This window comes from Panthera onca, chromosome B2 (assembly GCF_046562875.1).
Source record: "Panthera onca isolate mPanOnc1 chromosome B2, mPanOnc1 haplotype 2, whole genome shotgun sequence".
In the NCBI taxonomy this organism is placed as follows: domain Eukaryota; kingdom Metazoa; phylum Chordata; class Mammalia; order Carnivora; family Felidae; genus Panthera; species Panthera onca.
In genome coordinates, this window is record NC_138343.1 from 61,425,226 (window position 1) to 61,444,678 (window position 19,453).

Consider the following 19,453-nt stretch of genomic DNA (forward strand, 5'->3'; position numbering starts at 1 on the left):
ACCCCCCTACCCTTCTTGATGTTGGTTTCTCTTTACATCTTTACCTGTGAAAGATTTGTTCTCTTAGTCTTCAGGTTGTTTTCAGAGTGAGTTGCAATACATTGTAGTTGTTACCTTTGTATCTTGAGAAGAGGTAAGCTCAGGATCCTCTTACTCTGCCAGTTTTCTGTCTCTCCCTAGCCTTTTGTGTGTGTGAGTTTGTGTATATTGAAACTTGTGACTGATTCTTCTTTACTCAACCTAAAAATTTAAATTTTAATCTCATTCAGAAACACCTTTACAGAAGCATCCAGAATAATATTTGACTGAATATTTGGTCCTGCCATCGCCCAGCCGAATTTACACATAAAATTAACCATTAAAATATGTTTACATAATGTGCTATAAATATTGAAAATATGAGACAATGGTTTCTATTTGTACACAAGAATGTAATGGCAGGTTGTGGATATGATTGTAAGCTAAGATGACTTTCTAACTCTGGGCCTACCTCCTCTCCCGTCAGTCCTTTCTGTGGACAAAACCACCACCTTTAATTCTGCAGGTATTTTGTTTTGTCAACATCTATATGATGCACTAACTCTTCAGTTACCTGTATGTTTGTGGATATGCTGCCCAAATTTTCTGGCCTGAATGGCTTCATTTGTAGGGAGATCATTCCATAAACCCCAAATTCTGTGCTCTTTATAATCTCTAAAGGAAGATGCAGATGTCACCTTTTATTATTATGAGAGCTATTATGGTTAGAATATAAAAACCACACTAAAAAGATAATGAATTTTTACTCTACCTTTACTAATTTATTGCTCATGAGAATAATACTTGGCCAAGTTACTTAATATCTCTATTTCCCATGTACAGATAGTAGAAGAAAAGAACCTACTTTACAGTGTTAGCATAGAGATTAATTAATGTATATAACAGTTCTAGCACAGGGCCTGACATTTAATAAAAGGATTGATTATGTAAATATATTTTAATAGGAGACTCTAGGAAGACTGTCTTTTTAACTATAGGTTCCTATCTCCAGAACTTTCTCATTTTAATACACACACACACACACACACACACGTATGAAAATATAGACCCCATAATAATATAAATTGTTTCCTAATGAAACCAAATGAGGAAAAAAAAACCAATATTTTTATTTCATTTTCTTTTTAGATGCATGTGAGCTCTCACATAATGTTCCCATTCAATACCACCAATTGTTTTCAAACTTAGAAGATGATGACTAAAGTTTCAGGTTATAATAATATCTCAGCTCTCACGGAATAGTACAGGCTTTGCACATATTTCAAATGTCTTGGTTTCTTGAGCAAACAGATACTAAATCTGTCACTAGACTCAAAATCAAGTCGTCAGCTGTTGGCCCCACTCCAGTATATAATGGAACAAATTCCAGACCTCTCCCAGAGTAATTCTTATTTGCAGTCCACAGACATAAGGCTGCTGTAGTTAGATGTTAATAAAAGATCTCAATGCAGTAGAACAAAGTACAGTAGGAGCAAATCTTTTATAAGCCAAATGGGCCAGTGATCTGTCGTCTGGCAGCAGCTATAAGGAGAAGAGGAGAGAATAGAATTATAAAGCGTAGTTATACTTACAGATTACAGAAAATATTTTCATATTTTCAGAGGATTTTAGGCAAACTGTAGTTAGATACAATTATAAAGTATACAATATATAAAAATGAAAAAATTGAATTCAAGAATATGGTGAAAACTCTGTTCTCTCAATCCAATTAAGCCAATTTTTCTCTTCTGTAATGAACTTACAACTTCCATCATTTATGATTTCCATTAAAAGAGGAGTCTGACCTCATTAGGTCAACATATAATTTAGAATTTAAGTCTTCTAAATTGAATCCTTATATTACATGTTTACTTAAGCCAGGTGTATGTTGATGTGAGCAATAACATGTAGAAGATAATAGTCATCATTACTTGAACTAATTCCCCCAGGGTAATTATATTGGTGACCACATGGTTGAGGTAATGTTTATGGTTGGCAGTGGCCAGTTAAATTAACTAAATACAATTCTTTTCTAACTTGAACAATTTCACTCAGGATTGTTAATTTTTTTCTATATTAAACTGTTGTATCAGGAAAATACAGATAAAATATCAACCTTCATTAAATTAAAAAAGCTGCTAAGAAGACAGCCCAAATCTATGTGCATTATCTTAGAAAATGTTTACATATTTTATTTTCATAGTTGTATAGATATGCATAGTCCCAATTTTCTATCTACCAAAACTGACTTTTGTTTAAATTAATATATATATATGTGTGTATATATATATATACGTATATACGTATATATATACGTATATATATACGTATATATATACGTATATATATGTATGTATATATATACACACATATGTGTGTGTGTGTGTGTATATATATATATATATATATATATATATATATATATTTCTTGGAGTCCTAATGGACACAAGGTTGTATCACTGTCATTCTCCATAGTGCTTGAATATTTATGGATGGCTCAAATTGTTATTACCCATTCAAAAAGTGCAGATCATTGTTGAAATGATTGATATCTAGGGGGTCTATACCAGGATATTAAACCTATTATCAATAAAAAAATAAGCAGTTAATTATGGAAAGCATGAACAATATGAAGGAATTTGATGTTAAAGATAATATTTCATAAATAGAAAACACAAACACTAATGTAAAAAAAGAAATATAATCAGAACTGAATTTCTCTTTAAGATCTAGAGCTCAATATACGTTGGTAAACATTAACATATAAACAATAAAGAAATGTATAGATAAAAATATTTTCTACAGAAATGATATCATGAACTATGGCAGACTAGGGCATTCAAGGAACCAGTCTCTCCACTGAAACAATTAAAAGTGACAAAGACTGACATTTAATTTTTTGGAACTCTATAATATAATCCAAAACTTTCATCAACCAAAGGATTGCTCAATGAAGTAAAGGACAGCTGATTTTTGAAAGAGATTGTTGTGACATTTTGGTCATCTGCCTACCATCTCCCATAGCCCAGCATGGTCATGCATGGTAGCCAGTGTTTCTGATGCAGATTGCTGGTTCCAGAGGGCTAATATGGACCTTGTTGTTAAATACTATCATCGTTCATTTTGACATGCTTGTAGTTCCCTCAGGAACTAGCACAGAGACTGGCGTTTTTTGCCTCCTCCTCCCACCCACTCCAGATTGGAGTGACTTTCCCGGGAGCCACATATGTTGTAACATTTAAAGATACATACTATCCATGCCCACATGGAACAGGAGACAGCAAACAGTAAATGTGGAAGAAAACCTCAAAGATAACTGAACATATATTTAACATGCATGGTTTTATTTACATAAAAAGTTCTTATGAGGTACGGACTATGTTACATCAAAATCACCTCCATTTGAAGGATGAGGAAATCAAGGTAAAGAGATTAAATAAATTGCCTAGAGAACTGGAATTTGACCTCATTCACTTTGACCCCAAAACATGTGTTCGTATAAATATTGACATAAACAGTGCACTTCAATGGTTGTTGAGAAAACATTTGTAGGCCAAGAAATAAATGCCAAGCAGGTTGATTCAGACAAAAACCCAAATTTCGAAAAAGGGATCTCAAAGTATTGTACAATGATCAAAAACAAAAGCCTCACAAGAGAAGCAAAATTTCACCAATATTCAAATAAGAAATTCAGGAAATAATATCTTAATAGCACTTATTTTCTAACATTTTCTATTTATAATTTATAAATTTATAATTTATAAATTTATAAAGTGTTGTTTTATTGAATATAAACACCAGGAGGGCATAGACTATTCTGTTTTGTTCCCTGATATTTCCAATTGTAAAGAATGCTGATGCCTGGCATATGGTAGACATTACAGTGTAGTCTGGATTGAGTTTAAAATATTGTCTTTGTGCCTGTACAAGGGCTAATATGAAATGTAAAATTATAACCAGGGAAAAAGTGTTTCATATAACAAATGTTAGCACAAGTAAGAAATTTCAAGCAAAATATGAAGTCATCTATGATTAGAAAGGGCACTCTTAGTTTTTGCCTTGCATTATAAGCTTGAGAAATTGTGAAAATTATTTTGAATAAAGTTACCAAGTTTAAAGGTTGAGTTTACTCTGCAATATTCAGTTTTTATATGAATCTGAACATCTGGTGTTATATAAATATATACAATATAGATCATATATAGAATATTTATCAGATTAAGACTCTGTTAAATAAAATTATTACCAAAATTAAAGATAGGTCAACTTAGCAAATTTTATAAGATAAATATTAAAGAAAGTTACTAAACATCTGTGATTATAGATTATAATAGAATAACTGAACAATTACATGCAAGCATATAGGCTAACATAGAAAAAATGGATACACTCCTAGAAACATACAGTCTTCCAAGACTCATTCAAAAAGAAAGAAAATCTGAACAGACCAATTATTAGAAAGGAGATTGTATCAGTAATCAAAAACTTTCTAATAAACAAAAAAGCAAGACCAGATGGCTTCATTGGTGAAAATACCAAACATTCAAAGAATATCAATTGTATTCAAACTTTTCCAAAAAAATAGGTGACAACACCTTCAAACTCACTTTGCAAGGCCAGCCTTACTCTAATAGTTAAGACAACAATACCCAAAAGAAATTATAGGCCAATATCCTTGAGGAACATAAATGCAAAAATATTCACAAAATATTAACTGAATTCAGTACATTAAAAGGCTCACACATCATGAAGTAGGATTTATTCCAGTGTTGTAAGGATGGTTCAACATCCATCTATCAATGTGTGTCACCACAGTAATAAAATGAATTATAAAAATCTTATGATCATCTCAATAGATGCAGAAAAAGCATAGACAAAATTTAACATCCATTTATAATATTTTAAAAAATCCTCCAAAGTGGGTATAAAATGTATCTCAAAATAAAAAGGCCATATATGATAAACTCACAGCTAATATCACACTCAACAGTACAAAGCTGAAAGCTTTTCCTCTAAGATTAAGAACAGGACAGGTACCTATTCTCATCACTTTTATTCAACATTGTCTTGGAAGTCCCAACCAGAAAATTAGGCAAGAAAAAGAAAGAAAAGTCATAAAAAAATCATAACTGAAGACATAAAACTTTCACTATTTGCATATGATGTATTATATATAAAAAGCTAATTCTAACAACTTTTTTGGTAGCATCGTTAAACAAATTTAGTAAACTTTCAGGATACAAGATTAATATACAAAAATCTGTTGCATTTCTATATACCAGTAATCATAGAAACTAAGAAAATAATTCCATTTATAATTTCATCGAAAATAAAATAATAAACTTAAGGAAGTGAAAAACCTGTTCACTGAAAACTAAGATATTAACAAAAGAAATTTAAAAAAAATCAAAAAATACCCCATGTTCATGGACTGGAAGTAATGTTGTTAAAATGTCCATACAACACAAAGTAACCTACCACTTCAGTGCAATCACTGTCCAAACTCCAAAGGCATTCATCAAAGAAAAAGACAAACAATCTTAAATTTGCATGGAACCATAACAGACCCCAAATAGTCAAACAATCTTGAGAAGGAAGAAAAGCTAGAGGCATCATGCTCTCTGATTTCAAAATATATTACAAAGTTACATTAATTGAAACAGTATGGGATTGGCCTAAAAACAGATAAAGAGATTAATGGAACAGAATAGAGAACCCAGAAATAAATTCATGCATATATGGTCAATTGATTTATGATAAAGGAACAAAGAATATACAATGGAGAAAAGACAGTCTCTCTTTATTTTTTTTTTTAAGTTTTAATTTTAAAGAACATGAGCAGGGGAGAGGGGCAGAGGGGAGAGAGAGAAAGAAGGAGAATCTTAAAGAGTTTCTATGCTCAGTGCAGAGCCTGATGTGGGGTTCAATCCCACAACCCTAGGATCCTGACTTGAGCCAAAATCCAGACTCAGATGCTCAACTGACTGAGCCACCCAGGCACCCCTTTCTTAAATTAACTTTTTTAAAATTTTATTTTAGAGACTTCACCAGCAGGGGTGAGAAGCAGAGGAGAGAGAATGAGAATAAGACAGTCTCTTTAATAAATAATGTTGGGAAAACCAGAGAGTCATATTCAAAAGAGTGACACTGGACCACTATCTTACACCACACAAGAAAATTAACTGAAAATGAATTTAAAACCTGAACATAAGACCTGAAACCCTAAAACAGCTAGAAAAAAAAAAAATGGTGATAATCTCCTTGACATTGGTCTTGGCAATTATTTTTAGATTTGATACCAAAATCAAAGGCAACAAAAGTAAAAATAAATAAGTGGGATTATATCCCACAAAAACTTCTTTACAGCAAAGTAAACCATCCTCAAAATGAAAAGGCAACATGCTGAATAGCAGAAAACATGCAAATCACATATCAGGTAAGGGCTTAATATCCATAATATATAAGGAATTTCTACAATAACATAACAAAATAAAAGAACAAAATAATCTGATTAAAATATGGACAGAAGATCTGAATAGACATTTTCCAAAGAAAACAAATAGATAGCCAACAAATAAAGAATATTCAAATGTCTAGTCATCATGGAAATGCAAACCAAAACCACAATGAGATATTACCCACACCTGTTTATGGCTATTATCAAAGAGACAAGAAATAACAAGTGTTTGTAAGGATATGGAGAAAAGGACCTCTGGTGACCTATTTGTGGGAATATAGATAGTTCCAGCCACTATGGAAAACAGTATGGAGTTCCTCAGAGGATTGAAAATAGAACCACCATATGATTCATCAATTCTACTTATGGATTTTTATACAAAGAAATAAATACTAAAGCAAAAGATATTGCATGCCCATATTCATTGCACCATTGTTTACAGTAGCCAAGTCATGGAAACAACATAAGTGTCTATTGATGGAGGAATGATAAAGAAATTTTGTGTGTGTGCGCGCAATATTATTCAGCCATGAAAAAGAAGGTAATCTTGCCATTTGTCATAAAATAGATGAACCTTGAGGGCATTATGTTAAGTGAAATAAAGAAATAGCCTATGATCTCACTTATATGTAGAATCTTAAAAGTGAGCTTCTAGATACAGAAAACAGATTATTGATTCTCAGAGGTGGTAAGCAAGGGGGGACAAAATGTGTGAAAGGGGTTGAAAGTTACAAAATTCCAGTTACAAAATGAATAAGTCATGGGGATGTGACATACAGCATGGTGACTATAGATAATAATATTGTACTACATATTTGAAAATCATAAAAGTTGCTAAGAGAGTAAATCTTAAAAGTTCTCACCACAGAAAAAAATGTTTTATCTATGTATGATAACAAATGTTAACTGGAGTTATTGTGGTTATTTTACAGTATATACACCTACAAATAATATAATGTATGTTAATTCACCTCAATTTAACAAAAAGTCCCCTAACACAGTTGTCATATATATACACACACACACATATATATATATATATATATACACATATATATAGATATATATGTGTATATATATATATGTATATATGTATATGTACACATACACACACACACACATATATATATATATATATATACATACACACACATATATGTAGATATGTGTGTATGTAAGTATATATTTGCTTTGGGTGTATTATACACATACATATACACATACGCCAGGCACCCCTGAAGTATATTTTTCTTGATGGAGTAATACAAATAGAATTTCAAATGGAGAGAACTATGGAATTGATGCTAAGCAGATGTGATAATGTATGGTATATTCAATAAATGAAAAGTTTTATTATCCAAATTAGCAATATTTAATTCATCCTTTCACCCAATATTTATAGACACCCAAGGAAGTGTGGCAGATCATACTGTAGTGACACAATTAAGACAATACTTCTCCATTTATATCTACTAGTGACTGCTATATATTCCTATGAGTAGAAATGAATTTATTTTCCTAATGTTGATAACCTGTTTTTATTATATATGAAAATACAATTAATAGCTTTATATATTCAAACATTCCACTCTGGAAAAATAATAGTCTGCATAGGCATTCATTTAATTATTCCATTAAAGTGAAAGCATTAAACATTTAGATACACAGTATGGTCAAAATACAAGCGATCCACAAAAAGAAAAAATATGACTCTTCCTCTCAGAATAAGTTGTTGCTAGTCTCTATGTTGAAGTATTTTTCCAACTGTAAAAACTAATGAACATTCATATTCTACATTATTTGGTTCCTTCTAATTCATCAGGAGCAAAATGGTGGCATTACACAATTTTGCTTTTATTTTTAACCGTACTCTCAAAAGGACCTTTCAAATATAATTGAAAATGTATTCAAAACCTGAAGGCTTAATTTTTGTAAAAAAAAAATGGATATACTTAGAGATTTTAACTGAATTAATTTGGTAATAGGAATGAGGTCCATGGCTCCGATATTTAGTAGTTGTGTGAATTTAGGCAAATTATTAAGCCTCTCTAAGCTCAATTTACCCATTTTATTTTTTTTTATTTTTTTAATTTATTTATTTTTTTTAGTGTTTATTTATTTTTGAGACAGAGAGAGACAAAGCATGAACGGGGGAGGGTCAGAGAGAGGGAGACACAGAATCTGAAACAGGCTCCAGGCTCTGAGCTGTCAGCACAGAGCCCGAACAATTTACCCATTTTAAACAAGGGAAATAATTCCTAACTCTCAGGACTGTGGTAAGATTCAGTATGGTGATCATGTACAATCCTCAGACTGAAGCATAACTGCTGATCTCCACAAATGCCAACTATTATTATTAGTATTTTCTTAGTCTGTTTTCAGCGGAAGATATATTTCAAATAGCAGTAGTAAGACCTCAATTATTGAAATGGTAATTATATGTCATACTTACAAAACATACTTGCTTTCAAAAATTGACTCTCCAAAACATTAAAAGCAAAACAATTACTCCATGTACCCACGACCAAGTAAACATGGAGGTTTAAGGAAAATTAAAAAAAAAAAAATTTTTAAGGGGCAGTTGTCATCAAGATGGTGAAGTAAGAGACCCATCCTTGGTGTCCCTGGGTGGCTCCATTGGTTAAGTGTCCAACTCTTGATTTCAGCTCAGGTCATGACCTTAAGGTTCATGAGTTCAAGCCCCGTGGCAGGCTCTATGCTGACAGGATGGAGCCTGCTGGAAATTCTTTTTCCCTCTCTGGCCCTCCCCTGCTCATGCTATCTCTCTCAAAACAATATTAAAAAAAAAAGAGAGAGAGAGAGAGACCCATCCTTCATTTCCCCACAAACATCAATCGTTCCCACGAACATCGATAGTTAGCAATCCATAAACCAAAACAGCTCTGGGAGACATGAGAAATCTACTTTAAAATCTTCAACACAGCGGAACAAAGACCCTAAGAATAACTGCATAAAAAGTAAGAACTCCTTTATTTTGCCTGAATCATCTCACCCTGAGGCCAGCATAGCTGAGTATGAAGACAGGATTCTTAGGTTTCAAAGAGTGTCTCTCACCTAGAAAGGGAGAATGGGGTTTCCTCAGCCTTTTAGGGCACCACATTTCATGTAAATCTCAGTAAAGCTGAGATTCAGAAATATAGGAACAAGGAAAAAGAAGTGGGGATACCAGTATCAGCCATGCAGTGGGAATGACTGTAATTCTCAATGACCTGTTATGCAAAGAACCCCAAAGCCGTCAACACTAAAGGCACCAATGGTTACCATAACTGGTCCAACACCCCCATAGAGAGTTCATGGGGTTTTACCCCACAGGTATTCACATTCCAGACATTAGCCACCTGCATCCCTCCTCCTGCCAGTGATCTACACTTAAAGCCAGCCAAGGCCTCTGTAGCTGTATGAGAGCAAGACTGCAGCCTATACCCCCACAGCTTCCCCCTATCACTGTGCTTGGAGCTAGCCTTTCCAGCTGTCCACTTGCATGCCCCTAACCTCATTCATCATTAGCTACTACTGCTGTGAGCATGCTGCTGACAAGATGTTACAGCCACGGAAGTGCGTGCTGACAGCCAAACCCCCACAGCCGCTTGTGAGCCTGGATTTGGCCCTTTCCCTAGCTTGCACCTCTGGGTTTGTATACAACTAGCACTCCCAACCATGCACCTGCCCAACTGTAGCCCAAACCCCAACAGTAGTTTTCAGTGCTGTGTGCTCAGGGCCAGATCATGGAGTCACAATAGTAGATGCCAACAGCCAGAGCACCCACAGCTGCTTGTAGGCCAGGCCCTGGTCCTGACTCCTGTCCTAGGCCTTTTCCACTGAGCTTACCTGCAGCTAGTCCCTCCAGCTGTGCATATCCCTGGTCCTTTTACTAGTCTCCACTGGTGTGCATGCACCCATGGGGAGACCTTGTAGCAATAACAGAACATGCCATTAGCCAGCATCCCTGCAGCTGCTTGTGGTCCTGGCTCTGGTCCAATCATCTGTCAGTGGCCTGTACTGCTGGGCTTTCAATTAGCCCCTCTTAGCTGTCCAGGTACACCCCACTGGCCTTATTCCTATCAGTGGCTTCCACTGCTATGTGCACCTAGGATGAGACCCTGCAGCCACAAGAATGCATACAACATCCTGGGCCCCTGCATCTGACAGTGCATTTTTAGTTGGCTCTGGCCCTTGCTGCTGGCTTCAGCCCACACCACTGTGTGTGCATCCGCAACTGGCCCCTGCCACTATACAGATACCTTCCACTGGCCTGTGCAGTTGCGTGTTGTACACACCACCCACTCTAACACTACGACTGCCAGCTGTGCTCTCTAGCCATTAGACCTAGAAGTGCCACCCAGGGTCCCAACAGCTCTAGCAGCCACTGAAGATCCCTTACAGTGCTCACCAAAGACCATGAGGTTGTTGATGTTGTAGACTTCAATGGTCTGAACTAATGATATATCAAGCTTCTCTGGACCTGGAGCCACCACACACCCCTGTACTTGGCATTCTGTACCACTAGGCCTGCTTTCAAAACATGCTCCAGTGTTTCCCTACTATGTGTGAAGGTATTTCCTTACCAAACTCAGTCCACACTGTCTGGAAGAGGGGACTCCTTCATATGTGCAGAAATCTATGCAAGGCTGTATGGATCACAAAGAATCAGAAAAACATGATACCATCAAATCAATGCACACTTCCAGTCAATAACCCCAATGAAATGGAGATACAGGAATTATCTGATGAAGAATTCAAATTGTTCTAAAGATACTCAGAAAATTACAAGAGAACATAGATAAATTAATGAAATCAAGAAAACAATACGAACTTTTTTTAATAAAGAGGAAAAAAACCCCCACAAACTGGACCTGAAGAATACAGTGACTGAATTGAAGAATTCAACAGAAAACTTCAACATCATACTGGACCAAGTAGAAATCTCTATCAGTGGGTTCAAACACAAATCATTTGAAATTATCCAGCAGTAGAGCAAAAAGAAAATGAATGAAAGGAAAAGAAGAAAGTCTATGGGACTTACACCATTAAAAGAAGCAATCTAAAAAAGGAAGCAATCTATATATTTTTAGAGTCCTAGAAAGAGAAGAGAGGGAGAAAAAAAAACCTATTTAAGTAAATAACAGATGAGAACTTATCAAACTCCTGGAGAGATTTGGATATCCAAGTTCATGAAGCTAATAACTCCATGATTTCAATCCAAAATGCTCTCCATAAACATCATAATAAAAATAAAAGACATTGGGGAGCCTGGGTGGCTCAGTCAGTTAAGATCTGACTCTGTTTCAGCTCAGGTCAGTATCTCATGGTTTCGTGAGTTTGAGCCCAGCATCAGGCTCTGTGCTGACAGTGCAGAGCCTGCTTGGGATTCTCTCTCTACCTCCCTCCCTCTCTCTGCCCCTCCCCTGCTCACACTTTCTCAAAATAAACTTAATTTTTTTTTTTTGAAAAACAAGAGTTTTAAAAACATCAAGAAAAAAACCACTCTCTCACTTAAGGAAACCCCTAGAAAGCTATCAGCAGTTTTCTCAGCACTGACTTTGCCAGCCAACTGAGAATGGGTTGATATATTCAAGTGCTGAAAGAATACTGTCAACCAAGAATATTTTACCCAGGAAAGATGTCCTTCAGATGAAGGCAGACAGGCTTTCAAAACTACCATTGAAGGAGTTCAGCAATATATCTACCTCACAAGCGCTGAAAGTAGTCCTTCAAGCTGAAACAAGAGGGCACTAAATAGTAACATGAAAACACATGAAAATATCCAACCCATAAGCAAAAATAACTATCTGTGTAGTCAGATATAGAATACTCTAATATACTGTGGTGTGTTAACCACTTAAATATAGCTACAATTATTCATCAATAGATACACAGTATAAAAATATGTAAACTGTGATATCAAAACCATTTTTGTATGCAAAGTTAAGTAGATATGAGCTTAATGTTGACTGTTCTATCAAGAAGCTTTAGGTTAACCACAAAACAAAAACCCTTAGTAAATACAAACATGATAAAAAGAACAAAACACAGCTACAGAAAAGCATCAATTTACAAAGAAAGATTGTAACAAAGGAACTACAAAATAGCCAAAAAATAATTACAAGATGGAATTAGTAAGTCCTTACCTATTGATAATTACCTTAAATGGTTTAATTCTCTAATCAAAAGACAAAAAGTGTCTGGATTAAACAAAACAAAACAAAACAAAACAAAAACAAGAACCACTTTATGCTGTCTAAAAGAGACTCATTTTATCTTCAATGACACACACAGGCTCCAAGTAAAGAAATGGAAAATTATACTCCATACAAATTGATATCAAAAGAGCAGGGGATACTATATTAATATCAGACAAGATAGACTGTAATCTAAAACTTGTAATGAGACAAAGAATGTCATTACATAATGACAAAGAAGTCAGTTCATCAAAAGGATACAACAACTGTATATCCACCCTACATTGGAACACCTAAATATATTGAGCAAATATTAACAGGTCTGAAGGGAGTGATGGAAAACAGGATGCATCAGTAGGGGACTTCAGTATCCCACTTTCAACAATGTATAGATTGGACAGAAATAAAACATTGGACTTGAACTATAATTTAGGTCAAATGGGCTTAACAGAAATGTACAACACATGCCATCCAACAACAGCAGAATACATGATCCTTTGTGAACATGAAACATTCTCTAGGTTTGATCATATGTTAGGCCACAAAATAAGTGTTCTCAAATATCAAAGATTGAATCCTATAGCAGATATCTTTTTTTCTCTGATCACCATAATACAAAAGTAAATATCAATAGCAGGGGAAGGCTGGGAAATTCACAAATACATGAAATTAAGCAACACATTACTGAACAACCAAAGAATCAAGGATATCAAAAGAGAAAGTTTTTAAAAATCTAGAAAGAGGAATGCCTGTGTGCCTCAGTTAAGTGTCCAACTCTTGATTTCAGCTCAGGTCATGATCTCGCCATTTGTGAGATAGAGCCCCATGTCAGCTACTGACAGCACAGAGGGGGTTCTCTCCTGCCCCCTCTCTCTCAAAATAAACATTTGAAAAAATCTAGAAAGAAAAAAGATGGACAACGTACCAAAATGCAGCAAGCAGTGCTGAGAGGGAAGTCTATAAAGGCCTCCACTAAGAAAGAAACATCTCAAATAACAACCAAATTTTACAACCCAAGGAATTAGAAAAACAAGACCAGGTTAAGCCCAAAGTTAGCAGAAGAGTTGAATAGACATTTCTCTAAAGAAGACAGACATACAAATGGTCAACAAGTACATTAAAAAAATACTCAACATTGCTAATCACTTTATTACCGTTAGCATAGCATTATCAAAAAGATAAGAGATAATAATTGCTGATGTGGAGAAAAAGGAATCCTTGTGCACTCCTAGTAGGAATGTAAATTGATACAGCCACTATGGAATACAGTATAGAGATTCCTAAAAAAAAAAATTTTTAAAATAAAAAAAAACTAAAAATAGAACTACTATGATAAAACAACCCTACTTTTAGGTATATATCCAAAGAAGATAAAATGATTTCTTGAAGCCATCTGTGTATTCCCATATACATTGCCACATTATTCACCATAGTCAAGACGTGGAAATTAAAATAAATAAATTAAATTAAATTAAGCCACTAAAATAAAATATAAAATCATGAAAAATCTGGTTTAGTTGATTTGGTTCAAACAATTTTAAAGACTTTAAAAAAGTAATTAGAGCTTGAATTCCCCCACTAAAACATATCATGTAATTTTAAAATAAGATATGCAAGAACTATCAGCACTATTATTTAATAATATTACTTACATTCTCATCATATTCTACTATAATATTATGCATGCTTTTATATTAAGAGAGGAAAACTAAAATTTATCATTGTTGGTGGTCTACTCTAAACTATTCCTTTACAGTTCTTGCAACAGAAGTTAAAAAATCAATGCGACATGAAGAACTTAAACATTTGTCTCCTACTGAGCTGTGAAAGAAAGAGCTTTGCTATATGTTTATATTTATTTTTATCTCACCCTTTTGAAACCTCTGCTTTTATTTTATATTGTGAAACTTTTTAAAACAGAGTACATTGATGTAATTCATAAATATGCATACATTTAGAAAGATGAATACTGAAAAAAAATTAACTGATAGGAATGCATGCTTTAAAAATTTAGAACTCTGGACTAAATAATTGTACATTTATTTCTAGAAAAAAAATTTTTTTTTAAAGTGGATGGTTATGTTTTGTTCCCTCTTTATCTCAGTTTTATTGCCATTTTTCTCTAGCTCCCAGCTAAGGTTTATATTCTACACCACAGAGGACTGAGAAAATCTCTTTAGTGGAGAGACCGAGCATTACTTTATTGAGCTATGGTCTACAGTTCAAACGGACTCGTCAAACTTTCGACGTCCCAATCTATAGTTTTAGGATACTTTTTGTTTAGAGACTTCATCCATTTTAGATTAGAAACTAACCTGCATATCTATGTTTTGGTTCAATAACTTACTCTTTGTAGGAAGCAAAGCTGTTTTCAACAAGAGGAGATTCTGGAGAATCAACGCCTTCATCTTTGTTTCTCCAATTTATGAAGAGATATTCAGCAGGTATGTTTAGGGAGAAGGAGGTACAGTGGCATGGAGGCACTCCTATTTCCTCCTAAAATTTTTAAACAAAGAAGATCCACTTTTATTTAATATTAGGAACTCCATATAAGATTTTGTTTTTAAAAATGATGTCACCCTAAAAAAATGATATAACACTTGCCCTAGTTTTATAAAATAGAACTTTACCTCAATAGGCAACTCTAACTTGACTCTATATTTATTATTTTTTTTCTGTTTCATATAAGTAATAAATTTTCTAAATTTATATATTATTCTTCATTTTAACATTAAAATACTTTATTATACATTCTAAAAAGTGTATTCCCTGAGTTCAAAAATTGTTAATATGTACAAATCTAGCCCACATTTTGGATAGTTTATGTGGAACAAATCTAGCCAAATGTTTTACTTGTCTACAGTAAACCTAAACTATTTTCTTATATCCATGGCTGATAACCACAGAAGTAATAAATGCACATAATACATTTCTTCATACAAAAAAAATTAGTATATAATGCTAAATGTTTTTTGAGTGTCATAAATTTATTTTCAAAGTTCTCTAGAAAATGTTTTTTGTTTTTTTTTTTTTCTTGAACATGATAGGTTTAAATTCAAGGCCAAACATATAGGGTAAATTCTAGAGACAAAAGACATACTTTTCAGTTCTTTTATATCATGAAAATATTAAAATATATCTAATTATCACAGAAATTATCCACCTTCAGAAACTATGTTTTCAATATTTCTTTTTTTTTAAGTGTGCAATAGCATTATGTTTTATTTTTTATTTTTTTTCAATATATGAAATTTATTGTCAAATTGGTTTCCATACAACACCCGGTGCTCATCCCAAAAGGTGCCCTCCTCAATACCCATCACCCACCCTCCCCTCCCTCCCACCCCCCATCAACCCTCAGTTTGTTCTCAGTTTTTAACAGTCTCCTATGCTTTGGCTCTCTCCCACTCTGAACTGGAGAGTGTGATGCTAAGTGAAATAAGCCATACAGAGAAGGACAGATACCATATGGTTTCACTCTTATGTGGATCCTGAGAAACTTAACAGAAACCCATGGGGGAGGGGAAGGAAAAAAAAAAGATGTTTTCAATATTTCTATGTATTTTCTCTGCCTCTTCTTGCTGCTACTGAACATTGGCCACCTCTTCTAAGAGGGAAAACTACATAGCCTTGTGGGACTCCTCTTGTTATCCCCATTTTATACATTAGCAAACTCAGGAAACAAGAATGAGAAGAAGTTCACTAAGAATATAACAACCAGAAACTATAATAACTGATATGATGCAAAGCCAGACTGTCCAGTTCAATGATAAAAATTTTCTATTATAGCAAAATGACTCCTATATTGGTAGTTCAATAAATTGTTTGTATTCATAAATATCTAGTAGGTATTTTCCTACCTTATACCTACAACTAAATAGTATTTTCAGACAGAAAATAATATTCAGTAAAAATATTACAATGTTTGAAAATACTAGTGGGGAAAAAAAGAAAATATTAGTGGGTGATATGTGTAATTCTGAAGTCTGAGTCACCAGAAAAGATGATAATATTTTATACAGTAAAGGTGTCAGGTTTCTGAAAAATTACACTGGACAATACCAGGCTTATGGATATATTCTACATTTCTCTATTCATTGTCTTTAAAAAATTAATTCTATGAAATATACCTACAAAGAATATACAAAATAAAGATATAATTAAAAGAATATCAAGTAAAAAAGACCCAGGCATCTATCATAGAGATTAAGAAATCAAACAATATCTATGAGATATAAATCTATAGATTTATAGATATCTGTAAATATCTATATTTATGTTCCATCCTATGAAAATTCTATTTCTCTCCACATAGTTGATTGTTATTCTAAAGATTCTTATTTCTTTGAATTTCTTTTACGTTTGCCAACTATTTATGTACGCATAAATAATGGTTTTTATTTATGTATAACTTGGCACTTCTATAAACTGAATATTACTGTATATTTTTTCTAATTCCTTTATTAATTCAACATGACTTTTCTGAGATTAAGACCTGTTCATGTATTGCTGTACTTCACATTGTATTCTATTATGCCTTTATTTAATGTTCCCCTCCTAGTAGACATTTATATTGCTTTCATTATATTTGTGATTTAAACCAATGCATTATTTATGTTTTGTAATATATATTTTTCAGAAGTACACCAGGAGATATCTTTAGGTGTACTTTTGAAAAATGTATATCTTTATAAATATATATTGATTATATATCTTTACTTGATATTCTAGAATTTCTAGATGGTTGGTATGTACATCTCTAAATTTGTCAGTTTTCTAAAGGAATTGTGTCAGTTTATCCTCACATTAGTAGCAGTTGAGCATTCATGTTGTTCCAATATTCATTTAAATTTGGTAATATCAGACTTTTAAACTTTTGTTACTCTTGCAGGTTTATATATTATCTTATTATGACTTTAATTTGAATCTTCCTGACTATTAAAGATATTCAACAGCTTTTCATATATTCACGGGTCATTAATGTTTTATCTACTGTGAAAAACCTACTTATATATGTTTTTTTCTTATTTTCCATTTGCTTCTTTATCCAATTCTTAATGATTGATTTTTAAAGAAATTCTTATAATATTTTAGATAATAAACTCTTACCAGACATAAGAGTTGAAAATATCTTCTCACAATTGTCTTATGGTATCCTTCAACAGAAATTCTTATTTCTTACGAACATGTTACTTTCTTTAGTTTTTTTTTTTTTTTCTTGAATTAAAGACTGTCCAGCTTATATGTTTGGTATAATAGTATGTGATATAAATCTTCATATTCCTCCAAGTGCTCCAGCTTTGTCTAAAAGTTTTTTCACCTCTCTCTTAAGTTACAAATTAATAAATGTATAAAGTAGATGCCATAGTAATATATTCCTGAGTCCTAATTATATGCCTAATAAATAAATTTCTTACCCTCTTCTCACTAACCTCCTTCTCATAAACTACTGTCACCATTCTCCTTTTCTTCCTTGCTAATATCTTCATGGAATAGTTTATTCTCAGTTCCCTACTGGTCACCATGCTTTTTTTTTTTTTAAGCTTATTTATTTTGGTGCAGGGAGGTCAGGGAAGGAGAGAGAGAGAATCCTAGGCAGGCTCTGCACCACCAGCACAGACCCTGATGTGGGGCTTGAACTCATGAACCATGAAATCATGACTTGAGCAGAAACCAGGAGTTGCATGCTCAATTGACTGAGCCACCCAGGTGCTCCACCATGCTTTCTTTAAAATCTGAAAGTTTGCTTCAGCTCTCAGTACTTTACTAGGTTTGTAAAACTCACTAACCAACTACTAGAATTTAACAAATATATTAGCCTTTTCTTGGAACCCCAACTTTTTCAGGCACTATTAAGACCTTCCTGCATGGAGGAATCACAGCTTAAGGTGTCCATGATGGGGAGTCTTTCTTCATTGTTCCTGTTTTATCTCTATGTCTTTAAAACTGTCCTGTACCTATATCTATGGTCCTTTTTCCTCTATTCAAATCTTAGATGTAGTTATTTTGCAGGGATCAGTCTTTGTCCTTTTTTTTCTCTCATTGAACATTGCAATTTCTTTGGAAATTTTCTTTACTTATTTGATTTCATCTGTCAACTTTTGTGGTTAGAGCATATGGAGAAGCTCTTGGCACATACTAAGCCATAAAAAGTACTTAATAAATAAATGAATAAATATTGAATATATCTATCTCCAGCCCTGACTACCCTCTTTCACTAAAAGCAAACATTTCTATCTTCCCAGTTGAATTTCCAAAAAGATACTACACAAAACTATCAAACTAGTTAGTCAACAAACTGAATGTCATAACCCCCTACCTCCTTTTCTCATATCTTAGCTACTGTAACGACAATTATTATATTTGGTCACATGAAATCAGAACTTAGAAATCAGTACTAGAATACACTAGTACTCATGACAGCTATATATTAGACTATTTTATATTAGAATTAAAATAAATTTATTTAATTCTCCAAAGAGCCCATTATTTAATTTCCTGAACTTCAAGAAAGCTGAAAAAGTAGCCAGCTTGAAAATTTTTTAACATTCTTTATCAAGGATTAAACACTGGCCTATATGACTCTAGCATATAAATAATTACCATGAAATATTTACATGAATTTACAATTTAACCATTACATTATTTTAATACAATACACTTTATTGCACATATTTTTTACTAAAAGACCAAAACAAGATATAAATATTTTCAACTTTGAGGAGTTGCAACACTTACTCTATATTTTAATAACAGAAAAACATTTTCAAAGTAACCA

General features: G+C 33.3%; 1 long non-coding RNA gene across 1 annotated transcript in view; it reads right to left on the minus strand.

Annotated features, from left to right (window-relative positions):
• Window positions 1-938: 938 nt before the first annotated feature.
• LOC132666445 (uncharacterized) overlaps window positions 939-19,453 on the minus strand; it is a 116,566-nt gene continuing 98,051 nt past the window's right edge. The window contains exon 3 of the long non-coding RNA XR_009604672.3: window positions 939-1,560. This is a non-coding gene — a long non-coding RNA (uncharacterized LOC132666445). The remainder of the gene's footprint in view (window positions 1,561-19,453) is intronic.